At 35.8% G+C, this 27,465-nt stretch overlaps 1 protein-coding gene across 1 annotated transcript in view; it reads left to right on the top strand.

The window, feature by feature from the left end:
• Positions 1 to 27,465, top strand: part of RET (ret proto-oncogene) — a 273,120-nt gene that overhangs the window by 138,224 nt on the left and 107,431 nt on the right. Inside the window, exons 4-5 of the mRNA XM_072039478.1 lie at positions 8,082 to 8,159; positions 21,462 to 21,577. The gene's annotated coding sequence lies outside the window, so the exon portion shown is untranslated. The remainder of the gene's footprint in view (positions 1 to 8,081; positions 8,160 to 21,461; positions 21,578 to 27,465) is intronic.

Genomic DNA, 27,465 nt, shown 5'->3' with positions numbered 1-27,465 from the left:
GGTTACCAAACATTCAGATTTTCAGACAGGCATCTCAAGCAGGTAATAGCTGAATGTCTCAAATAATAATAATAAAAAAAATGTATACACTATATACACTGTATATATATGCACTAGATTTTTTTATTTATTAGCATGACTAGTTATTTTGAGTGACTAAATTTATGTGGCTTTTTTTTTTTTTCTTTTTTGACTTTTTGAGGGAAAAGAAGCAGTATACACCATGGGAGGTAGATATCATCTTCTTGTATTAGCATGTATTTACTCATTTTTGTTACTGGATTATTTATTTATTGCTGCTTCTTCATATTCTGTTCAATCTACTCCCAGTAATGAGTACCTCCACACACAATTTCTGGTGATCTTTGGTAATACCAGCTATTTTGCTACCAATAGTACCATGACATGATTTTTTGTAGCATGGGAAATCAGGATGAACTGTTAAATCAATTTATGTTGCAAAGTGTTGAGAGACATGTAATTATCACAGACTAATTCCAAAATAATAGTTTGCCTACACATGAGGGCTAATGCAGTCATTCTGACCAAGTATGCACAAATAGGAATGGATTTAATACTTGAGCATTTCCGTATTTTTCCATATCATGTTTAATGGGTAACAAAGCCTTTTCTTTTTATTTATGTGAATTAAGTTCTTTAAAAATTGTCACAGAGGGGAGTTGGCCGCTTACTGAAATAATTTGTCACAGCACAACTTATTCACTATTCACAAGGAGGGTCAAGACTTGAGCTTTGCATACCTCATGAAAGTAAGCAATGAGAAAGCCCGACACATCCAGTGAATGGCCTTGGAAATTAGGGAGAGCTGCATTACAGATGTGTCCTTCTCTGAAGCAGAGACCATGAGTTCTGATACTTGTTGTTCCTTTGATAGTCCAGATCTCTCTTTAAAAATATGCAGCTCTCCAAAGTTTAGGGCGCAGACTGGAAGTTCTAGGGACTTGGCTTCCATCCCTGTCCCTGCTGTGATCTTAAAATATGACTTTGAGAAAATGTTCAGTAATAGTTATTCCAGTTGCAGCATCCAAGAGAACCAGTTGGTCAACAGACCATTTGTGGCCTCTTTATGTGTTGATTTCATTCTGCACACATGTAGGGCTCATCTGAAAGGCATGGGACTTTTACTGAATTGATAGATGTGCTGGAAAAAATAAAGAAAAAAAAAACAACAACGTGATGGTAGCCAGGTACAGAATTGTTATATTAACAGCATTGTTCTTCTTAGGAGTACAGTGCACACAGCACAGTGCAAATTACATGCTCAACTCTCCGTGTGTATCTGTAGAAAATATTACATCCCTTGTTCCTTTTCTGTGCAAAGTGCTATCAATCCAAAACTGCATAACATGAAAAAACATACACTAGAAACTAGGACAAGCCTGCCAAAACCTGTATTTTTCCAAAGCCTGGGCCTCCAAAATGGAGACATGTTTTTAATTAGCTATGTGATGACAAGATTAAGAATGCAGGCACTTATTTTCACTTAACATAGTCCCACAGCTGTTATGGCCAGAAGTTTAAAACTTTTTCTTTTTTTTTTCTTTTTTTTTCTTTTTTTGGGGGAGGGGGCAATATGAGTAATAATTAGAATTGAATTCCCCTAGTTATAGCTGAATGGGCATCAGAGTACTTAAGGCAGATCATTCATGTCAGTAAATTGCCATAGATCCATTAAGATAATTGAAATTAGGATAATTTAAACTTGCTGGGAATTGGACTACTATGGTGAAAAACACAAGGCAAGTCAAATACCATATTTGTAATTTTATTTCACTGGGTAAAGAATGACACCTTAGGGTCTGTCTTCTGTTTGTCATAAGACGGGGCAAGTATTCTAATGTCTCTGTGCCTATAAAATGATTTAATTTCATGCCTGTATCCCAAGGATGGATTCATTTTATAATATGGTCTCTTTACTGACTTTGGAGAATTCACCTTGATTCACAACAGTTATATATCATTTGTACAGAACTTGGGGAGCGCTGGATGAAAGGTGATATGGAAATGCAGATGATTTTATATTATTGATCTTAATACATTATCAGTTGCTTGCTGTAACATGATCAGTTTTAGATCCTGAATATTCTTCTTCATGATAATATATAGTCAATGAAAAGTCCACTTTTTCTTTAACAGGTAACTGTCTTTGAAGCATCCTTTCAAAATATCTCTTTGCAGACTGTCCTGAAGTTCAGTCTCTACATCTAAGTGCTGTGCATGCACTCTTTTTCTTGCTCTGTGCTGGGAAACTGTTGTAAATGGTTTTCTTTAGCTGGGTCAGGAAGTATTTTTCCATTTGGCTACTCTTTATTCCTGCTTTTCATTTACAGAGTAATTTCATAGTTAGGCACTAGGCAGCTGCTCTTCTAATGTGTGGACTGGCTTAGCAAATAATTTTATTATGTCTACAGTGCAGCAGGTTGCATTATAAAGTTTCAGACAAGGCTATCTCCTTCCTCTCTCTTTTATAGCTTTTAGCTATGCATGTGCAATTAAATAGGGTAGCTGACTCTGTGGACATCTTGATAGAGGAATAGCCTCTTTGAACAGTAGGAGTATCAGTTCAAGATTAGTTTAGACCAATCTAATTGCAGGCTGCTCCTGTTGACCCTCATTGTCTGTTTCTCCTTCTTCTCAGCTAATTTTCAGCAGAAACACTTCCCCGAACCCGTTTTGTGGTGTGGCTACATGTGTGCCAATGATGGCAAAAGGGAAAAGAAGGAAGGAGTGGGAGGGAGGAGGAAATGACTGTGGTAGTTGGGATTTGGGTTGTGCCAAACCAGTCCAGAACAGTGCCCTCAGCTGTGTGCACTCATTACTCTGAACAGTCAAATTTGTTTTCGCTTATGAAGTTGATTTTCCAGAGCACTCTCATTTTCCCAGTTCTGCTGTGGTAGCACGCTAAACAACAATACCAGTGTTTGCTCTCCTTTTTATTTATTTATTTATTTATTTATTTATTTATTTATTTATTTATTTATTTTTAAGGCTTTGAATGTTGTAAGATTCTGTAAGATCTGGAAGGTGTGCTAGAGTAGAGCCCTCTAGAACAGGTTTCATGTTTACAGTTGCAATGTTTACATTGAAGATACAATAAAGTGTTCAGTCTGAGATATAAAAAGCCATTTTTAGCAAGTACTGTAGTGAAAGTATTTTGCAAAATTATTTTTGTTTTTACAAGTTGTATAAGCTTAGGGCACAGCAGTATGAAGACAGGACCAAGTTAAAATAATATTTCCTGTCAGACTTTGTCTTAAGTTTATGAAGACCAGCTTCAGCTTTGCTCAGCATCAGAGCTATTTCAACTTACCATTCAAACTAAACAAATGAAGCTTTAATTGTACTGGACAGATACTCAACTGCAGCATACAGATGTGCCCATCGTATGTAAAGAAGCCAATACCATACTCCTTTGTATCAAAGAAAAGTCTTTTAGGCATGTGTTCAGAAAAAGTATATTCCTACTCTTGGAGCCAATAGGAAACACCAGTCAATGGGACTTGGATTTGTTTTCAGTTGTATGTATGTCTCCCCGTGATTGAATTGAAAGGATCCTCTCTAAACACCTTTGGGCAGTACTGGGGAGCAAAATCTGAGTCTGGCTGCTCATTTGTATCACAACTTTCAGTAGGACTCCTGTATCTGCACATACTTCTAAGCCATCTGTTACTGTAGGATTTGGGGAACATTTTACAATTACATTTAGAAGAATGACCAGTTCTGGAATTGTAACTTAAGAAACTAAACTTCCACTTACAAAAACCAGAAAGTAGTCATAATAGCAGTCTATTTGCAAAGCTAAGGCTCTCCTCACCAAAGTGATAAATTCTGCTTCTCAAAGCTGGTAAGGGAGGAATGAGGTTGGCTATAGAGTAACAAGAACTTATGAGAAGCAGTTACCATTTAGAAAATTATTCCTTTTCTGCTCTGCATAAGAAAAATCTATAAGTAATTAGTCTATATAAAAATGGGACTTATATAGTCCTTTGCCTGGGTAGCTCCCTCACAAAGCTGCTGTACCTGTTCACTGTAGCTTTGTGAATACTATTTGTGCAGTGCTATTAGCAAAACATGCTTAACCCAATTAATTTAATCTATTTCCATCTGGAAAGTAGACGGTGCTGGGGAGTACAACTTTTTATGAAGGCACAACTGATAAATGCACTAATTGTTTTTGCCTAGCAATCTCCTCACCCTGTAATTCTTTCAGAAATTTTGAAGACTGTTTTTGCTTCCATCTTCAGTTATGTCCTCTGGTTTAGTTATATATCACTTTCTGCCAATAGGGACAGATATAAGTCATTGTCTTATTAGATTTCCCAAGAGTTTGAGTGCGTTCTGTTGGTGCTTGTATGTTGGAGGAGAGACATGCTGCAGAGCCTATTTAACACTGTTGGTTTTCTGATTGTAGCTTCTGAGTAGCTCATGCCCAGGCTGAGGTTAGAGCCAGCATTTGCTGTAATTCTGCAGTGCTGTTGAAAGGGACAGTCCCATTCACTCTGCCTCTCACCGCTAGCTACTTGCTCTGTCCCTCCTGTGTTACTTTTGCTTCCATCTTGTTAATGTGTGTTTAATTAAACTAACAATGATGCAGATGATTGCTGTGAAAATTCCTAATGAAACTGGATATATGATCTGTTTCACTGGAGTCATATGTTTACCCATCTTCTTCTCATGTACTGATGAAATTAATTGCTTCTGTTGCCTAAATACACAGACTCAGAAGGGTCTATTGCTCTGTTTTATTCCATTGAAGCTTTTTATTCATTTGTTCAGAAGTTATAGCTGAAATTACTGAATTTTTCCTTTAGGAGTTCCAGTGCTCTGTTGTGAGTCCCTGAAAGAAAGCAGGGATGGGTTGTCTCTTTTGGAACATATTGCTTGGTTTTTAATACATTTTTTCCTCAGTGTGTTCCCTATGATTCCACACGGCAATGCTCCAGCACTGGGCTGAAAAGCAATTTCATATTTCCTTCTGTTTCTGTTTCAGCACTACCTTTGACTCTGACTAATGCTAACTAGTGTAATGATTGGTGACATCCCTCCTATGCTTTCCATTTCCACTAAATCCACAGAACTGTATTCTTCAATCCACAGCAATTATGAGCACAGTATTTGAGAAAACTGGGAGAGACTATCGAGGATTAAAAAAAAAAAAAAAGACATGATAAACCAAATAAGCACTGTGAAATCAAACTCATAACAGGTTTGAACTTAATCTCTTCAAAACTCCCGTTAAAATAAATGTGGATTCTACTTCTGTGCTTTCACAACCACTGCTTTGATCTTTTCCCTTGGAATTCTGTGTTTGACCTTATCTCAGTCTGTTAAGGTATGACACACCCTCTGCTGAGTTGTCTTTGCACTTCTGCATATGAGAGCCAAGACCAGCCTTTTTTTTTTTCTCCAAACAAATGAAAAAAAATTTTATTTTGATGTGTAGAGAAACACATGAAAGTTCTTGTGTGCATATGCTCTAAAATAACTGCACATTATCTAATGTGGTTGCTGGTATTTTAAAGTTTGTATTAGCAGACTGGATATAACAGAAGGGGTTGTGGGTTTTGTGTATGACTAATGAGAAAACAGTGTTGTGCACTTCTGAAACAAAGAGGTAAAAAGTCAGGTTAACTGAAAGAGTCTTGTGGTATGGGGTTTACTAGACCTGAAAGGTGATGTCCAGCATCTCCTACAGGCCCCTTTAGGCCCAGCCATTTCTTGCATGTGATGCACAGATCCCAGAGGAATTACCACGTGTCAATTTCTTGCTTTAAGTTGTGATGAATTTAGATGTTCTTATCTATTTAACAGAAATAGACATGTTATGAGATATTTCTCAGTGTACCAATTTCTATTGTTGGTGTCTGACCTGTTGGTTTTGCTTTTCGGTCTGTCTTAAAAAAGCTGCCTTTATAATATTTGATAGTTTTATAAAAATGTTGGAAATGTGAATCTAATGCTGAAAGAATAGTAGGAAACTATGGAGAAGACAAAGTTATTCTGATATTGCCTGTCGAAATAACTATCTGCAGAATTCTTCAAATGTATCTTCTGCTTTCGAAAACCAAGAATATAAGTATGGGAAAAATCTGGGATCAGAGCTCATGTCCTTCATGTGTGTATTGAATACGTAAATGTGTGGTTTTGTTTTATTTCTCACGTAAAACTTAACATTGTTTTCTTATTGTCTGTTTCTTTCACCTTCCTTTTTGATTTGTTACTCAGGATATACATGTAGATGCAACCGTTTTATTTTTACTGAGCCCTTATTTAAGCAGCCTTGTCCAGAATTTAGTTACCTATCTTCCTGATCCAGGAGTGCAAATATGCCCCAGGGAAAAAAACAAACAAACAAACAAACAAACAAAAAAAATAGATTTTTTTTCTGTTAAATTAAGTGCTTTTTCTTCAGGATTATTAAGTATTCTCTGTTCATTTCTTAAGAACTCTGTCCATATCTTAAAAACCTTACAGGAAAAATAATAAATTAAGAAGAGTAATCCTAATTGTTAAAATGTGTATCCTAAACATAAAATATATACTAAAGCATATGCTAGGGTGATTTGTGGAAAGGCCTGCAGCTAGTTGAAACTTTACAACTACATTGTGTGGTGGTCCAAAATAAAAATAAGTATAAAAAAATCTATTTTATTTTATATTTCATTTTTGCCACTTAAGTGACAAAATTAAATGGCATCTAGTATAAATGGCATTATTTTGCATAATGTTCAAATTGACGTGAAAAGTTACTTCAGAAAATTGTTTTGTATATCTATCCATTTCCATTTCAAAATGTAGAATAATTAATACTTTCAAACTTCATAGATTTACCTGCAAAATACAGGTTCTGTTTCCTGAATGCTACTTTTTTTTTTCCCCAATTTTATTCCCCATCCCATTCCTGCAAGCAATCCCATTCCTGCTTCAGTGCTTGCCAGCTTGGGTTGCCTTCTGAACTGTGCTACAAGAGGATCAAGTTATCCAGAAACATTTGTAAATAGTAATGTGTGGTTTCCATGTGCTTAAACTGGGATGCATTGTGATCATCTTCTTAAGTAGCTACTTTTTTTCAGTTTCTTAATGACATCTGTTGTCATTGTGATTCAAAGAATATGTGATGATTCTTGTAGTGAGGCCAAATGCTGTAATCTAAGTTGTCGATAAACCTGCCTTTGATAAACTTCATGATACAGGATACAAAAAAGAGTGATTTTTTAAATCCACTAACCCTCCCCCTCCCCCCCAAGCCTGTACACTTGCACACATAGACATACAGATGCACATGCGTGCGTGTTTTAGCTCTAACATTGAAAATATGCCTCCAGTCATGGTGGATAAAGGCATTACATGAAAGCAGTGAACACAAATGAGTGCTGAACAAGGCTCCTCTAGAGTCAGAGGGTACGTATTCATAATTTTCCAGAAGGCTTGGATTTGGATGCCTGCAGAAAGAAGAAGATTGCACAATGTTTAATCATCATCTGAGAGATGTTTTGCAAATGTTAAACCTAGGAACTCAAATGTTGCTGTTCCACTGGTTATGTAAGGAATTATGTGTTAGTGAGCTGCAAAAAAATATATGATCTCCAACAGCTCATATGTAGCTCGTGGGACTCTGAGACAGCATCAGAGTGTAGGAGAAATAAATTAAAATCCTTTATATAACAGATTGGGACAGACAAAGGACCTCCTTACAGTCCTAGTTTAGATCTACACCTCAGTTCCACTTTTAGGACCTTGCAAGTTAGAATAGCGCTGTCAGTTCTGTCAAAACGGAGAGTAGCACCTATTGTGGTTTTTACACAGAAAGTTAAAATGGTATACAGACGTTCAGAGCATACAAAATTCTACTTTTCATTTTTACTCCATGAAGAAATAGGTTTTGCAGAGAAATAAAAAATTAATGTTGCAGCACCTTATTTAGTTGTCTCTGATTTTCTTGAGGGGAGAAAAAATAATCAAACAGTTTTATGCTGATTATCAACCAATTAACCTTTGCTTTTTTTCTGAACCGCATCTATTCAATGTCTGCATTTGATTTTGTTTTATTTTTTTTCCAGGCTGAAAGGATTATCCTGTTGCATTGTAAACAACCACTAAACCTTCTAAAGAGATTTCTCATCTGCACTGTTTTGCTGGTGAGTTGCTTGAAGCCTGATGCTATAAAGATAATAGAATTAGCAGACCTAGCAGGCCTCATTATTTTTAATTACTATTACTGCTGCTCACACACTACATGTAATTTGGTAATGCTGGAGTGGGGTGAGGGGAGGGAACCAATTCTGTATTTCAGAATGGTCCATCATAGAAGTGTTTGTTGTCAAATCCATCTGTGAATTATGTATTTCTTTCAGATTTATCTTTTAAATAATATTCTGATCAAATCTCAGAAACTCAACCTAACAATAAGAAAAGGGAATGCAGACCATAAATAGGTCAAAATCAAAGTACCTTCAGCTCACAGTTTGGTTCATTTATCAAAGCAAAATCAATTGTTATTATTAGCCTATTATCATCATCCTTCCAGTGAGCTGGCTTCATTTTAATCAATATTTCTAATTAGTCTACATCAAATACAGTTTTTTTAGTCTACATCAAATACAGTTTTAAACTGTAGCAACTCAGCTCAGTGTAGGCTAAATATATATGTTTCTGTGTCTCTTCTTTCCATTATTCCATTATTCTTTACAAATAAGTAATAAGCAGCTACGTGAAAAACATATTTGTAACAGTTATGCATCAGAGTCAATAATGGATTACCTACTGTGTTAAAATGCTGTTTGTCTTTTATTTGTATGAACTATATGCTTTAAATAGTGCATCGTGTAATAAGTTACTCATCATCAAATAACTTCAAATAATCATCACTGAAGTTTCCATCTCAGCAAAGAGAAACTGAGGATCAGTGCTCTGTGCCATGGTTTCTACTGGCTAATTTTGACTTGTAAAATAAATGTTCGTGGAAGTGGCTTCAAGTCCCCCTTTTCCCATTCCTTTTCATCCCAGAAGTATTTTGGCTCTTGCATGGTTTGTCCGATAGCTCCCTAAATTTATATGTATTATATATTCTTTCTGATTTTCCCCTATTAAATTAGTATTTCTACTTTATACATGCAGTGCTAAAAGCAAAGCAGAATTAATCCATACTGGTTCTGTCTCACTCTCATGTCTTGCACTGGACCAAGCAGGGATTTCATGTTTTTAAGAGAACAACGAAAAAGCACCTGTTTACATTATTATTATTATTATTTAATTTTGGCTGCCTATTAGAAGGCTACACAGATGGTCCTCTTCTTCTTTCCCCTTAGCACAAATACAGCAACTGCTATGGATAATAACAATTGTTCTGCTTTCTTTCAGGGATTTAGACACAAGTTATTCATGCAGTAACAGTTTCCATAAGGCATACTTTCCAGGTGGCCAACATGGTTCTAGTTCAAGCGTTCATAACTCAGGAGTATTTAGCATCTCAATGTATGTCCTAATTTATGAAAGTAAGAGGAGGCTTATGTAAGCTGCTTTTCCTAAACACAAATAAATTGGTGTGTGTTTCTGTATGTACACATCAGAAGCCTTTCTTTGGAGGTCAATGGAAAGAGCATATTATTGAGAGAAGTCCAGTTCTGTTGCTGATATATGGAAGTTGTTCTGCCCAGTGAGGTCAGCAAGGGCACAATATGTACTGCATCTTTGCAAATAATTTTGTCATAGTTTCGTTCATGTGATTCTAGGCCTGCATTTTCTATTTAAAAATTATACTAATCCTTAATCTTTCTACTTACGTATCTCATCCAGTCATCCAAACTATTCTCTTAACAGTGGATGTGTCAACCCAGAACAACCAGCCTTTCCTTGACTCTGGTGTCAACTACACGTGTGCACTGTTGTTTAAACATGCAGTTTCTGTGTTTCTCACTCTGACAGGCTGCTTTGTCTGTTTTGACTCCTGTGCTTCCTCTATTGTATATTCTGAAGTCAGCTACAGTTTTCAGTAATACTTCTAGCGTAAGTCTGTTTAAAAGCATAAAGCCAAAGTGACCATTACCCTAATGGGAACCGAGTGCAAGTTCAAGGCAGATTCAACTCTTTATTCACAAAGTTTCTGCATTCCCTTTCTTCCCAGGATATTGTGCAGTCTAACGTACCTGCAGTCTAGCTTAGGTCTTGTGGAAGAAATGGTATTCAAGAATCATGTAATCAAATACTGGATCATGATGCATTTGTACACAGGAGCAAATTGGAGTTAAAATCATATTAAGTCTGGTATTTCCTAACTTTGTAGCACGATTCAAAATGTTTGTATTTTCCTGTGTTTTTGCATGTCTACTTGTGACTTGCTGCCATTTATATTACATATATGTATTGTGTGTGTTTATAGAGGCATAACAGTGTAAGTTTTGCCTCTTGTTCATCCCTAAATCATGCATAGGTATGGAATACTCAACTACTAATGCACATTTTGCAGATATCTTTTTAGTCTGAAGTCAACTGTTACTTGCGTCAGCTCAGCAAACTGACCTGCTTCACCTCTCTGGTGTCCCTTACTTGGTGTACGCACCTCTATTTTTTTCCCACATCCTAACAGGTTGAACTCCATTAGATACCAGTGAAACACACTTGGGAGATGATAATCTTTTGTATGCTGAAACAGATATATTAGAGTTAGGAATTATTTTATTGATGTATCTATTCAAATAAATGTACATTTTTTTTCCAGATGCTATACTATTCCTAAGGTAAAAGGTTGAAATAGTTTTGGTTTATTAATTCAGTCACAGGGGTTTTGTGAGTCAAAGAACTAAATTATTCCACAAGTGGTGAAATTGATACTGTGGAATATTGTGCCTGAGACCTTTGAAGTGTAAAGAATTGAGATGTTATTTTGTGAAAAATTTCAGTGGAATTTCCATGTGGAATATCATTAGGCTCTGTTACAAATTCCATCTCAATAACAGCCAATGATCACAATGAAGTTAATGGAAGAGCTGGAAGGAGAATCAGGAGTCTTTGCACCCAGATATCATAATCTGAGACACAATTGTTTGATGAGTTCATCTGAGGATATAACAAGCTTCACAAACTTTTAAGTCAGGCACATTGAAAGTAGGCATAGTCAACTCTGCAAATACTTTTTGAATTATATTTGAACTTACCTGATTCTTTGCCTTCTCTACTTCCCTCCCCTCCCCCCCTTTTTATTTTTATTTTTTTAATGTTTCAAAGGTTTTATCAAGTTCTTAAATAAGAATACTTCTGTATGTAGTATAAAACATTCCTTGCAGCAGCAATGCTCTCTGGTGCCCACATCTCCTCAGGTATCATAAGTTTTGCAGTTGTTCTTTCAGGATAGAGGCCAGTGATGAGAATTTTAGCATTGCATGTACTTTAGAATGTTTTCTTAATTTGTAGACATGAAATATTGCACTTTATCATGTGACAGTACTTTGTAATTTAGAAAATTATATTTAGTGTGGTGTGAATTAATCTTAACACTCACTGCTCTAAAACCTGAATAATCAAGAGTGTTAAGCTAAACATAGGATATGTAAAAGTTGATCATGGCTTTCTCTAAATCATGTAAGCACTATTTTGCATATTTTCAACATATTCCTTATGCTGTTTTGAGTAGTTTAACTGAGCAGTTGTTGATTTATTGTATACACACCAAACTGATCAAAATCCCCCCAACACTGGGGCGGGGGAGCAGGCAGGGGAAGGATGAAGCTCTGTGAGGCTCTGTGATTGAATGTATTCCACAAAATCCAAGGAACTTGGAACTTGCATTCCTTCTTGTTCATCCCTCTCTTCTTTCACTCTTCTAATGGGATGCTAGATGAATTTTGTGACAGAAGAGAGCTATAAGGTTTCTGATGTGTGTAACAAGCATTCTTCTCTGTAGTGATATCCCAGTAGATTAACATACCACTTGTAGGTCAAAAATCTGTTTTACTGCTGGCAGTGGTTTTTCTAACAGCTTATTCCCCTCAACTCGAGCTGCTGTTATGGTTTTCCTTCAGCACATATAGCATAGGTGACTTAATCAAATAGAGTCATCATAAAAGGCAGCTTTTTTTTTCTTTTTAATGTTAGGGGCTAGCTTGTTGATGTACTTGTCACAGTATTTATGACTAGGTATGTCATTTGCTGTCATATACTTCATAGTACATAAGCATGATAGTGACCCCAGATGCATGCACAACTGGTTTGAGATCCAGAGTTTGTGTGAGAGCTTGTTGACACATAATGTGGACTGGAGCCTGTTTGCATGGTAAGAGGGAAGTAGGGAGAGCAGTTAATATTTTAGTACCTCATATGTTGCGTGCTTCTAAGGAAGTAGCAACACAGTCACTTGTCTAGCATTCCCATTCATGTCACAACTGAATCTAACAATGGCAAGGTGGGTGAAGTTTTATAAAGGAGAAAAATACTGGAAACAGCATAGAGAGAAAAATGTAATGCATATTGATCTGAAGAAAAATTATTACAATACATGAATGTTTGCTCATTCCTTTGCTTCTGCATTTTTTTTTCTTCCAGGTTTTGGGATGTTAAGGTGATTTTAAAAGCATTTTTATTTTGCAAGAAAGCAAGTTAAAGATTTACATGCTCATTTGTGTCTCAGGTTAATTAAATTATTCTGGGTGGGATTACAAAATATGTGTAGTTTCAATGGGATGAACCTCAAAAAGATTTCAGTGATTTATCTATCCATGTGCATTTGTGCGTGCATATAAAGCATGGTACTTAAACATCTATTACAGAAAACAGCACACAGGGGATTTGGGTAATAGATCATTTTAATGTATGAATAGGTTACATTTCTAACTACTAGTTGGAGAGGGGTTAGTTCAGATGGGAAGGGGAATAAAGTAAATGGCTGGGAAAATTTATAGTATTGCAATTCAACAAAAATATTGATTAGAAGATGAGGAACTCCATTTTTATAAACTTAATCAACACTGATTGTTTGATACCCAGCTAGTAGTCTGTCAAAGAGAAATAAAAGCTACAAGTGTGGAGGGAAAGGGGGAAAGTGGGGGAGCAAGATCATAATATTCTGGGGGAAAAAACATGTCAAACAAGAAAATTAAAAAGCCAACAAAAAACACTAATTTCATTTTCCATAAGATTGAAAGACTACAATTTTTAAAAGGGAACAGAGGCTGGCTGTGTTTTTATTTTGTTTAGTTTGTATTGCGATATTTTTGCCTGACTGGAAATGACATTTCAACCAGCAACTGCTGAATTTAGGAAAATCTGGCTTATAGTTTATTATGTTAATATTCTGCTAGCATCCCATATTTCCATAGTCATTATCAAATAATCAGTTCCACAAAATAGGAGGTTGCTGAGATCCATTTAGAACCAAGAGTGCCTTGGCCAAAGGTCAGTGCCAGGGGAGTTCTGCGCCACGGTGTGCAGGTGCCACTTGCGTCACAGCCATTAAACATGAAACTGAAATCAATGCCACTACCTCTTTGCAAGCTGGCAAACATCGTAGTTACCTCAGCATGAAAAAAAAAACAAAAAACAAAACACAAGTTGCACACACGGTGTGCTTTTATAAGGAGCTGGGCAGAGGCTGAAGGAAGTTTTAAAAAGACTGTAACTCTGGTAGCATCTCCCAAAACAGAAATAGGCTGTAATTTTCCTTGGAGATCCTCCCCTTTTTAAATAGTCCTTGGAGCAGAGAGTCCTCTGTACCTCTGAGGAAGGATGAGGAGCTGCTCCCACGGTTTTGGTCAAGATAATCACTGCCAAGTGCACTTAATTTGGCATTTTCTTTAGAAGCTATCAACATCCCTGCAAACAGCATCTGTCACAGAGCTGGCAAACTGGACACTGTGTTCCTGTCCAGCCATAGCATAACAAGACTGCAGGGCACAATTCACTACAGCAAACAGGAAAATTTCTGAGCCATTGATCCACAAGGTCATGTAATATGTGAAACTGAATATGTAGCTTGTCAGAGAAAGTTAGATGTCTATTTTAAATTAACTTCCAAAAAACTACTCATAATCATTGATCAATAGAAAAAGTCATTTGTACTGGGGGGGAGAGGGGGATTATGTTGCTTTTTAAAAATTATTTTCTACTGGTAAAATTGTGTTTCTTCTTTTTAAGTAATTTGAGTAGTCCAGCTGCTCTTCCACATCATGTAGCTTTATGTGTAAGCACATTATTTATATGTATGCAGTGTTTTACTTAAATGCTTTTCAGAGGCCAACACTACAAAATGCTTCGTGTTGTAACTCTGTATTGTAGAAATAAGCAGTTGGCAGGACAAGGAAGAGTGACAAGACCAATTCAATATGCACTGTCACCATGAGAAATGAACACATAACTAGAACCTTGGGAGAAGTCTAATGCTTGTCCAATTTACTTTTATATTATACTTACAAATATTGGTTGACTTCAGTGGAATTATTTTTGATTAGCTGATATGTGAAATAGCCCTAGACAGTGCCATATATTCCTCTTCTGTCATTCTTCCCTCTTATTAAAGGGTTGTTACTGCACTGAGTGCTGTATTTCTTACCAGCAATTTCCTAGCAGCTCTGAAAAGTTTGCTGGAGCCTGCATCTCTCCTTGAATTAGTTTCTCACCTTCTGAATGGATTTTTCTGACTCATTTGCCAAAAGAATATATGAGCAGAAATAAGATAGTTGGGCTGGGACAGCATAAACTTCCAGCAAAACACCCTTCTCGTTTAGTCTTTCCACTCCTACTCAGCAGAAGCAATTACCTTTTGCATTGAACCTTTTTGTCTCATTAAGTGTGACATGAACATTAGCTATTTGGAAACTGTAATGTCACAGTCTCTTCTATCGATGAAGGAGGAAATGATGGCTACTCAGAACCTGGCCACATATTTGTTTGAAATTATTTTACAGTTTGGGAGATTATCTTGTGTACTGTATCTTCTACCCGAGTGTTTAGCACAAAATGTTCAGAATTTATTGTTCTTTTTCAGCACAGTAATGAAATGATAATAATCTTAACCATAGGTTTTCTATTTTGAGGCTATACGTAATTTGAGAAATATGTTTCTATAAGACAGACATGTACATACATTTCAGAAACTGCTATTTAGTGGTGTCTGTGTCTCAAGGAAAATAAAACAGATTTACTATACGTTTAGTATTTAAAGCGAAAGGGCACATACTTAAAATGAAAGATTTTCTATAAAGTGTGAAGCTCACTGAAGAGACAGCAGATCAGTCCTGTAGGGACAGTAAACTTTTGAGGTTTGAGAATTAAGTACAGTCAGAGAGCTTATGGTGTTGATAAACTAAGTAATTCTAGTTATTGCAGTGTCATAAAAATATGTAGATTTGCCTGGATTTCAGAATGTTCCAGTTTTGAATCTGAAAATAAGAAATCACAGTAATTTTTATTACTCATCTGTTTCCCAGGAATTTATCAGACATTTTGCAGTTACAGAGCAAAACTTAGTCTTGCCTTGAACTTAACTTAACTTAAGTAATTTCATTTTCAGATGTAAGCTTCTCAGAAAATATTGAAATTATTATTCCAAAATACAGCATTTTAAACTCATGTTGCAATTTCAGCTATTCCTCATACCTAGCTGATTTATGATGGAATAATTTCTAGCATGAGTTTAAAAACTGAGGCAGCACAGGAGGATGTGCAGTTTTTGTTGCTTTCAGGCCTTTTTGTTAGCTTTTATCGTATTATCCATTTGCGTAGCACATCAGTCATTCAGGTGGTCATCAGAGCCTGCTGAGCCCTTGTTGGTGGTTTAATATATGTACTTACTGTACTCCTTATATCCCATGGGATTCCTCCTTGAAGGGCAGAGAGAGTCAATATATGTGAGAAGTCAGCTAGAGGAGAGAGGCGTGTAGACCATCACTAAGTTACTCGTTTTGTTGTTGTTGCAATGATTCATGGATCTGCCACCATTGTCTGATCTCGCCCTTTTAGAGTACTTGTCATTAACGAGCATTGTCATGACACAAAATCAAAACTAATTTCATTTTGTAAGGGACACCCACAGCTGTGACTCTTGCTGTAAATATGATCATGTTGTTTTTCTGTCATAATGATGAGTAGACGTATGTAATGTTAATAAGATACTTAATATTTCTAGCAATTGTAGGTGAGAAAGAGTTCATTCTGTACTGTGTAAAGTTTAAAGTTTATTTAAGTAGGCTGATAGAGACATTTCTAACTATTCATCATATTAAGACAGTTCACAAATCCGGTGCAGTGTTCATTGCTTAATTTGAAACTACCGGATTAGGTATTTAAAAAACCTGAAATCAATATTATGGAATATAAAGGAATCCTGCGGTAAAGCTTTTTCTACAGTGAAGTAGAACTGCTATGGGATGAAAGTCATATACAAGATTTATCAGTTCAGTTGTTGTCTCAGTACTATTGTGAAATAAAGACTGTGTGCCCCGTGGTTGTGTTATTACAATGGCAGCGTAAGCAACTGAAAGGTTTAGAGGGAAAGATTGTATCTCAAATCACCTGTTATTCCTGGATAAAACAGACTTGTAAGTCTACAAAACTCCTCTTCAGCTCACAGCAGTCACATAGCAGTAAATACTACACTTGAACGCTGGAGTGAGTGTTTGTATTTGGCCTATAAAAACACTGATTATTGTGTAGCTTGTGATGTATGTGGTAACTAATATTAACCTTCTTGCTTTAAGACTCTTAATAAGTAAAGACATTGCTGGGGGAGAGAGATTAACGTTCGTTGATCGGGTTATTGGGTAGAAGCTGCTTTTCTTTCTGGTTAAGTACTAAATCATATTTTCTGTGAAAAACTACCAGGCTTGTTGTGTCCCTTTTCATGAGAGATGAGGGGAAAAATACTCTAGTAAATTTTCACCACCAAGGGTTCTGGGATACAGGAGTGATACAGGCATTTCCTTCTGGAGGACCTCAGTCTGCGGTGTTTAGTTGAAATATTATGAACAACCGCTTCGAGCAAAGTCAGCTACCTTCAAGAGAAGCCAGTTTGTGTGAGGAGCAAACTCACCTTTTACATGCAAGCTAGCAGACAGCTAAGGATTATTACAAATTACCAAAAACAACAACAAAGTCTATATTGCCATGAGCTGTATAATAAATTTGTTGCACACCATATGTTCTTTAGAACTTTCTCAGCAACCAGTTAAGGTCTTTTATCTAGAGCAGATAACAGATATTTTGCTAAGCAGTTTCACTCTCTGGAAGGCATTATTAGTGTTTGAACCTGATCTTGACAAATAGGCTGTTGGACTACCGGTGTTAGAGGAATAATATAAATGTTAATCTTCCAATATAAATGTGCTGCAAGTATCTAGCAATTGTTTGAGATCTGAAAATTAATATAAAAGCAAATGTTTTGGACCTGTGGTTTGTAGTTCTAAGGCTGTAAAGTTAGTGTAGATAAAACATTCACTCTTGATCTTAAGTAAGGGATTACTTAATAAATATAAGCTTTCAAATATGCCTAAAAGAAGAATAGGAAGAAAGAATTATAACCTAATGAGTGGCAGCTACAATGATGTACAGAAGACTTTTAAAATCAGATGTAAAAGTGTGACAATGATGTGTGAAGGCAGAGTAACATCATGTAACTTCTTCAGCTCTGTTCTGACTGTATTCTATTAATCTGGTTTCTGCGAACTCTTGAAATTTTAACTACTCCAATCATGATTAATGTTCACCTTAGGATAAATGCATTACCTCTCTTTGCATGTATGTCTGTCAACAAACTGTGGGAGGCACAGCATAGTTACCATGTCCAGACACCTCAGTAGAAAAAGACCATCTCCTTGCCTATAGCTTCAGATCTGTCCATCTTCCTGCCTATAGCTTGAGCTCTGTCCATGCATTAAGTCAATATCAGATGATGCTCTCAGTAAATAGGGGTCTTTTAATCTTTTACCATCTTCAGTAGTTTAGTGTTTAGGCAGATACTCATGAGAACACATAATATATTATCAATATGAAACTCTATTTCTGAGACCAGCTTTAAATGAGGAGATGAATCCCAATGTTCCTGCAGCCTGGGTCTGTATTCGCAAGAGCAGAACATGAATTGTTACCATTTGTCATAGCATGGTATCCAGATATCGTCATGATCCAGATTCCCTAGTTTTCCTTTCCCATTTGTCTGATGTTTTGGAAGTTAACTTTGCTGCTTATCAGACCTTGGTGATGATTTTCAGAGAAAATTAAAAACAAAAAAACTAACAACACGCTCAAACACGCACAAACACACACACACACAAAACACAACAACAACAACATAAACCTGAATCTATCAAAATGCACAGAAGGGTTTGTATTGCCTTTGATAGATTTTCGTGTGACTACAAGTTATTTCAAGTCAACTTTATTTGATTCTTCAGCATAACTGTCTCCCACAGGAGAGGGCACAGCATGCATGCTGGTTTCCTCAAGACAACTCATTTTACTCTGCACTCTGCCTTTTTTCTGGAATCCAGAAGATGAAAATAGAGTCGAAGAGCTGCCTCTTTCTCCCACACACATACCCCCCACACCCTTTTTCCCACATCATTGTGTTACTTCTTTAAAAATAAAATACAGAGCAAGGCAGCTCTGGCAGTTTCTAGCAAGCTGCAAGACACTGCAAGCAGCTCACAGCTCCATGTGCAGTCAATCTACTTGCGCAGACTCCTGGCTTAGGTACTATTTTCCCTTTCTCCTTGTTCACTTTGTATGGCTTAAAGGTGAATTAATAACTTTCAGTCTTACCTAGCCTACAGCAAGTACTTTTGTTTGACATGCCACCTGCAATGCACCAAATGTGGATCGCTTGTTGGTACTAAAGCTTGAACTTCAGAGGATGCGGATGTGTTTGTTAAAAGAAATGTTTAATGTACCATGTAAGAAGGCAACAGAGACAATCCTTTCACTTGTTAATTGATTACAGTTAAACTTAAAGCCAACTTTTGTCCTCAGTTCCACTGGTGTTACACAGGCCAGGATTTCCTCTCCTGTGAGAGAAAGAAATGTGAAAGGTGCAGTTCTGCAGCTGCTTTGCTTTTGTGGAAAACTTCCTGACAGTGAAGTATTGTGCAAGGAGCAGCTGCAGAATCAGGCCCTTTGTACACATGCACTTGTAGTAATCTTAAAAGAAATAGAATTGGACCTGCAAAATGGCACTTCAGCTCAGAGAAAAATCCAACGTCTTCCATCTGCTCCCTGCTCTTGCAGCTGCAGTGAATTATGATGTGCTGTCACATTTATAGGGTGATTTCATCAACTGATTTATTTAATTAATTTAGATTTAACATCGTACAAAGGATATGTGATAAAGTGGTGTAACTCTTTCCTCAGCCACTGCACTAGCCAAGATTTATTTTAAGTATCCTTTGCCTCTCTGTGTCTTCCCTTGTTCTTTTCAAGCTACAGCCAAGAGAGAGTTTGAAATAGCTGATCGGACCTAAAGCTGCTGAATAACAGTACTGCCATAAACTGGCACAGAACTGGCAATTTCAATCTTACATTATGATGTGAGGATTAAAGCAGCCATATATTCTCTCCACCAAAAAATTATCTATCACACTGATGAGTCCCTAGTGACTCTTGAAATCTATACATTGCTTCATGTGCAAGTATGGATTCATCTGTGGTTAGACCATTACTTAGGGTGTTAACAATTTTTAGAATATGATTCCTGAATATCCTTCTTGAATGTGATCTTGAAACAGTATAGAACATGCTTTCTTGCTTCATTTTTATGGAATATCAGGTGACGTCTATGGATGCTGATGGGTAAAATCAATAGCAATACTAATCTACACTTGTCTTGTGAATTGGTATCATGTTGACTGTAAAAATAAGGGACTCTTTCCTGTTGATGGTTTTAATAATAATAGCAAATTAACATTATGCTAATACATGATCAGATAGAGGAAAATTAAGGCCGAGCTTTTCATAGCAGCTGCAGGTAGGCATAGAAAGCAATGATTATTCTACTGAAAAGCATAATATTAAATAGATAAATTAAGAGAATAGAAGCTTTACAAACTGAATATAGTCTTGTGTGTGTGTTAGACTGAGAGGTTTCATTTTGCTTCTTGGCTCACCTAACATTGAGAATTAAGAGGTAGTCACAAATTAATTTTTTTTTCTCTCTTGACGTTCTCCAGTGCTTGCTTAAATTGGGGGCAGAGGTTGAGCTTGAGTAAACCCCAGAAAAAGACCAAGCACAGTTTCACTAAATCCATCTAAAATATCCACACTCAGAACACTTATTTTGTAGAAGCTTCAGTTATGAACCATAGGATTCTAGTGATTGACATTTATGAGCAAATAAAATCAATTTTCAGTGGAAGAGAGAATGTAAGCAGTTAAAAATAGCTAAATATTTGTTACAATGTGTAAATAGAAGTGATCTGAATGTCTTGTGTGTGCATCCGAGTAATGGGCAATGCTTTATGAAGCCAGAGATGGTGGAAATACTTTGTGTTTAATTTTAATTTTTCTTGTTGTTTTTCATAGTCTTGAAAAATATGGAATCTTTTGAACTGTATTTTGTTGTTTTATTTTCATAAAAAATGAATATTGGCTAAAAACATAACTTATTTCTGTAGAGTGAGACCACAGAAATAAGAGTTCTCACTAGTAGTAGAACCATAAAATAAACACTGTGAAAAATGTATGTGCTTCATCTCAAAAGCCTAAATGTTCTTTATTGTCATGTGTTGTTATTACTTATTAGAAAAAATCAGTACAAAGGAAAAATGCTAACACAGAAACTGAGCTTGGTTCTACAGTGATGGAATGACAATTGTTACTCTAGCATTCAAAAAAGTAAAATAGAAGCAAGGATCAGTAATTTAATTTTTTACATTATAACACAGTGGAAAAAATGACTGAAAAAAAAAATGTAAGAGCTATATCTTAATTTCAGAAGTGACCTAGCTAATTAGACGTTAAAAATGTGATATGGGTATGGAATTAGGCTTTTTGTAAGTTTATTAGCTTGATTATCTAAAAGGTAGACTTGAGAGGGGGAAAGGGTGTAGGCTATTCAGCAGTAAAGAATCATGAATTGAGATTAAAACTGCACAGATCTTTTTTTTTGTAATAATAGATATTTCTAATTTTTATGTGATAACCTCTGATAAATGTATATATCTGTGCCATGATAACATTAGATTTGTTTTCTACATCAGTGTAGTTTATCTGGGCTAATAAAATTACAAAAGAATGTATGTATATGTGTGTGTGTGTGTATATACATATATTTAATTCTCATGTTGCAAAAGAACCACAACTAAAATTAGATTTGTTTCCCTGTCACTACTATATAGATTAGCTGCTGTCCTTATTGAGCAATGCAGTTTTTGATTATCCAATCAATAATGACACTTGAAGATTGGTATGTGTGCTGATGCCTTAGTTCTTCCCTCACTCTTTATTTTTGGTGATTTCTACACTAGACATTGCTTGTCGTGGACCCATTTCCTGGTGGTTCTCCCTGAGGGGATTATTTTGGCAGCCCTAGTTTGAGTGCATGCAAAGTCAAGGATTTATTCCTGTTGAAAATAAATCTCTGGTAAGTGCTTTCAAATCCAAAGACTTTTGTTAGCTTCAAGACTGCCTAGCTGCAGCATGCATGTCTTGATACTTTGGGGAAAATATAGTAGAAAATGTTATGTATAGCTAGAAATTAGATTTTTTAGTGCTGAATGGAGGGTTGACATTATGAAACTGTCATGTTTGGCAGATACCTTCAGGGATGCATTTAGTCTTTGCCCAGTTATACTTTATGGTTTATGTTTTTATTCCTCCTGTTGAAGACAATGTTGAAAATTAGCACCACCCATATCACTTCTAGACCAGTCTTTGGTTTGCCTGGGAAGGGAAAATGACGTGCTTCTGAATCAGAAGTCTGACCTCCATATGGATTCTCTCAACATTGTAAAGAAGCTAACAAAATATTATTCCCCCCTGTCAAACTCAGAATATTTGACTTCCATATCCACCTTTTAAACAGAAATATTTATGAACCTGTTCACATAATTCAAGAGAAATCCCAGAAACTAAGCTAATCTATCAAAAGTTGAACAAACCAACCTTTAAAAGCAGACTCAATAGCCTGAAGTCTATCCATTAGTCTTTAAAAACAATGTCATTATTACTTTATAAATAATGTGTTTTTACTAGTAGCCATAGTAGTCATCAGAGAAATCTTCATCAAAGTGTACTTGAATTGGTTAATAGTGGCTGAGAAAAAATTGATTTATTTATTTTTAATTATAGTATGCAAAATGAACATGAGACTTTTTTTTTTTTACTGAAAGATGTTATAAAGAACAAGGTCCTTTGGGGAGTTCATTGCTTCTTTGATGGGAGAGGAATAGTAAATTACTTGTTCTTTAATGCAGAATATTGCAACAGAATAGCTATTGCAGCAGAAGACTGCAATACATTTACATATCTAACAAAAGTGTCTAGAATCACTGCAGCGAATATTACTGAGAATCAGAAAATATTTTAAACCTCTGCTCACTTGTGAAATCCAGCATTTAATTACTGGGTGGCAGACTAAGACTTTGGTCAGAGTAAGATCTAAGTTGAAGTGACCTTATGTGTTGCGTACTATGCAATTTCTTTCCAGCCTCCTCTAATGTACATGTTGAAGACAAGGTTCTTGTGGATCATTGTTTGAATCCTCTAGTTTGCCTTTTCTAGTAGTGCTTATGTCTTCAGAACCATCACTTGCCTCACCACCTACGTTAGACACCCATGTTCAACTTGTGGAATTTAGCTGCCTCATGTACTTAATGGCTCTCTTCCCACTCCTGCATTTCATGTCCCATATCCTTTCTCTTTGGCATTTGCCTTTTCACTGTGGGATCATTCAATTTTTTTCTGCTCAAAAATCTCATCTCCTGTGTCATGCATTTTACTTCAATGGCTGGTTTTATATCAGTAGTGAAGGGACCATCATCTCCGAGAAGAGTACAGCTTTAATGCTCCATAGGAACCAGTAATAGTAATATCCTTCTGTGCACTCGCCAAGGCTGTAAGCATGCTGCACCTAAGCAAAAGGAGACTGTGTATCACATTGACCACAGAAAATTACAGTGGCTACCTTGGTCATTTGAAGCTGATGACCAGGGGACCTTGATACTAACATAACTCAAGACTGAATGTTGTGAAAATTACAATCTACATAGTGTTTGCAACTCTTGAGTATTCCACCTGTGTACATCCTTCCAGTTTTTCAAGAAAGGTGAAGTACCACTTGTTTCCAGAGATTCATGTAGTCTTTTGTCTGTTCTTACTCTCTCTAGCCCTCCTTTGCATTTCATGTTTGAACTTTTGCAAAAGTACATATTAAAAGTAAAACAAAATTGCTAAGACTTGCCTGGTTTCACATTAAATGATATGAAACCTCTGAGCTCAGCATCATTTCCAACCAAAATCATAAATCTGCTCACACTCACTCAGCTTAGGATAATGATGAAAGTTTTTAAAGGGCCCAAACGTAGGTTTCATAATAAAACCTGTCAGTAGGTTTAAATTTTGTTACACACAATTTGTACTATTATTTTTCAAAAGCACAGATGAAACTGAGAAACTAGCCAGAAGACAAATCACTACTGAATCATGCAGTCACTCGAATAAGGACCTGAATTTTGCCTACTGATCATGCAAATATCACTAGCAATGTTTACTACTCACCAAATGAGAACTTTGGCAGTTAATCTACCAACACAAAAAGCAGAAAAAAAAAAGCTTTCAGAAAGTTACTGAATGTAATACGTCTTATAATGCAAAAAGGTGCTTAGTCTACCAGATGGGAATGAATCCACCTTAAGACATCAAATCAGGAGCAATCTTTTGCAAACTGAAAGACAGTGGGTTTGTATTAATGTTGGGGAAATGCATGCGTATAGACTTATCTGAAGCCATAATGGCTGGAGTTCATCCATCCAAGTATTTTTATCTTTTAGATCAGTATTGAGGTGAGCATTAAAGAAAGACTAATTCTAAAAATCTCTGTCTTTTAAGAGTCATGCTGCCATTTAAAAAAATATTTTTTTAATAAAATGATAACTTTGAGGGCCAAAATAGCTAGTATCTTTTAAGAAAAAAAAAAAAGAAAAAGAAAAAAAAAAGCATGTCACGGGACTATTAAACCAATTAATAAAATTTGAAAAATTGATATGAAACTACAAGCATTCTTGCAGACATATCATCCATGCTCAAGATATATGACAGGACTCTGGGCACCTATGTGTAATATATCTTAAATGGCTTGCTTAGAAAGGTCTTGCTAAAAATACTGCTGTCTGATTTTATAATTGAGTAGTTCTAACATGTCTTTTAAAATGCTTATATCCAGAAATTGCCATAAGGCTACTGTACTTCTAGAAGTTCTTAAATGTGGAAAACCAAATCAACTATTTTTGTGATATTGATTAGAACGTGATACATTAATTCACAGGGTGCATCTTTTTTTTTTCTTTAAAAAAGGGGATTTCACTTAAGACATGGAATTTATTTCATGTTCTACATGAAAAAGAAGGAAATGCATTTCTTTTAATTGAGCTAGATAGTTTTAAAACTTTATGAGGTTCTTTGCAGAACTCTGTTGCATCCGTGTGCCATCTTCTACGTTTAGATTGGGTGTTTAACAAAAATATAGAAGCAGCTATAATGGTTTTAAAGAAACAAAAATCAATAGGTAACTACTTAAAGTATTGCAGTATGTAGATGAGCAGCTTTGTTAAGTCTGAACTTCACACAGCAACATCAATGCAACTTGTAGAATAATGAGCTTCAATACAAATGCTATGGAGGGAGCAGGGAGGAAATGCCTCTTATAAATGAAGCAGTAAAAGGTGTTAATGCATGTTGACAAGAACCTGCTTGAGTTATGTACTGTGCTCAAATACTTTGCAAATGAAATCCTAGCAATAAGAACTTCAGAGAAAGAGGCATGGAACTGATGTAGCATACTTATTTGAAGTATAACCTTCTACCAGCACAAAAGTAGTGTGCGGAGAGAAACTTCATTTCCATAGGGTTTATCGAGAGAACTTTTTTTTTTTTTTTAATTGCATAGGATTTAAATAGATCTGCATACAAAGGGGTATTTTTCATGTAATAAATACTATCTCTAGATAAAAGATTTTAAGCATTTTGTGCATCATATCTTAAGTGTATGCTCTAAGGATTATATAGGCGTGTTATCTGAATAACTGTGCTACACTTAGGAGTACTGAAGGCATGAATAATTATATGCTTATATATATATATATACTTATATATATATATATAATATATAATATACTTATATATAATATATATAATAATATATATAATATATATAATATATAATATATAATAATATATAATATAATAACTTATATATAATACTTATATATATAAGTATGCTTATACTAAAGAAAGAACATGGTGAGGTGTAAGTGTTTTAAGTATCTACGCTTTATGCCTCTAGAAAATTGTCCACAAAATACTAATTATGGGTGTAAAAGACAAATGCTTCTGTGAAAATCTTTTCTTTTGGAAATGTGAATTAAGTGCTTTTTGAGAATATTGAAATATTTTAAGTATTTCTCGCTCTAATAAAATTGTGTGAATATTTGTGCTCATAGCCTCCCATTTTGCTGTTACTATGGAGTATGTCTTACTTCTGTTGTCTTTGCTGACAAGCAACTACAAATCTGCTGTTTTCAGCTAGCTGCCTGAATTCTGGCGTTTATGCTTGCCTCACACATAAGAAAGTTTGCCTGTTCTTTGTTAATGAGACAAGTTAAAGCTAACTGCATATCCTCCTCTTATAGCTGAAGCATTCAGCTCCAAGGACAGCTCCTTAGCTGTTAGTGTAAAGACAGCACAGCCCTATCTGCTTAACTGTAGCAATGCTGTGGAGCACCCATTTAAAGATCCAGGTCCTTGGATTTTACTGATGTCGTTGATGCCAACACATCAAGATATTGCTACCATGCCCTTCATGGTTGTTTTCTACACTTTTTCCTACTGAAGTGGGTACATAGAACTAAATGTACACTCTAAATGGTGGTGGCTTAACAGAATTCTCTGTTATCAATGACTGCTTTCTTTTGTTTTTGTCTGACGTGTCTCTGCCCTCTGTGACTATAGTGGTTTGTTTCTTTTCTGTCCTATGGAGACTAATGTTATATGATGTTGATTAGAAACATCGCATATTATGTGGTGTTTGATGTTGATGGTAGAGTGGCCAGCCTTTCATTTGTCTCTGGGAGGATGCTGGAAGTAAATCACTACTCTGTTGCTGAAGTGAAGGAATGATGCAGGAGTTGCTTAGCAGTGAGGACCCTAAGCTTGCTCCCAGAACAGTTTGGTTTACTGAAAAATGACTGCTGTGTGAATTAAACCCTGCTCGTCGTCTCATGTTCTACAGTATCCATTCCAAATAGGTGTGAGGGTTCTTCGACATATTTTAAGTGTTTATTAACATGAATGACTAGCAGCACTTAGAAAACAGGGTGAATATTATCAAGGGAAGTCAGGGATAAATTAGTCAACATTTTTGTTTAATCCCAAGTCTTCTCTAGAGCCATTTGGAAAAACTCTGCTTAATTGTATATTTGTTCAGGAATATAAATTTATAATTTGTGAAGCTGTGATGCCAAGTGTACTGTTGCTGTAGTAGGTCATAATTCAACACTCCAAGTATGCAGCAGTGCACTTGTTGATGCTCAGCCCCCAAAGAGGGGGGTAGGCAAAGCATCTGAAAGTCTGATTTTAGCAAAGACAATTTTAAATAATCTATCAGTTTTCACATTCTTTACAATAAGGGTTGCTTCCGTTCTACTTCTAATTTTCATGTATGGAACTTCTTTCTAGTCAATCTGTCCCTTCCATCTCTGGCCTCAGCAAGAAAAGATAGGGGATTTCACTGCATATCACTGCATGCCATCCCTCTACTTCAAAAGTTTTTCTTTAAATCTTTTATCTGTAATGTTTGTAATGTACAGCATTATCTAATACTAAGGAAAGGCACAGGTGGATGATTTTCATCCTTTTAAGGTATGAAAGCTATTGTTTTGAGGCATCTACTTCCCATTTGACTAGAAAATGAAATATCCAAACTTTGCAAGCTCAGCTCTTCTTTCCAAATCTACTGGACACATCTCTGTCAGATGGAGTTGTATTTTGAACTACTACTACTGCTTTCCATAGGGGAGAAAAACCCATCAAATCCTCAATGATTTATTTTGACTGTTAGGCTTCATTGTTTGAAAATGTACGTTGTATGGAAACGACGACTCTGGTAATGTAAGAAGAATTATTAGTGGATTGTATTTATTAAGCTCTTTTTATTCCATATTAATAAGAACTCAAATGACCTATGAGGCCTTTAAAAGATGTATAATGCAAAAGTTAATTCTCTGAACTTCACGAATAGTGGTCATTCACATTTAA

The sequence above is a fragment of the Anas platyrhynchos genome, chromosome 6 (genome assembly GCF_047663525.1).
Source record: "Anas platyrhynchos isolate ZD024472 breed Pekin duck chromosome 6, IASCAAS_PekinDuck_T2T, whole genome shotgun sequence".
Classification (NCBI taxonomy): domain Eukaryota; kingdom Metazoa; phylum Chordata; class Aves; order Anseriformes; family Anatidae; genus Anas; species Anas platyrhynchos.
The sequence above is the reverse complement of the archived record's forward strand: the minus strand, read 5'-3'. Positions and strand labels throughout refer to the sequence as shown.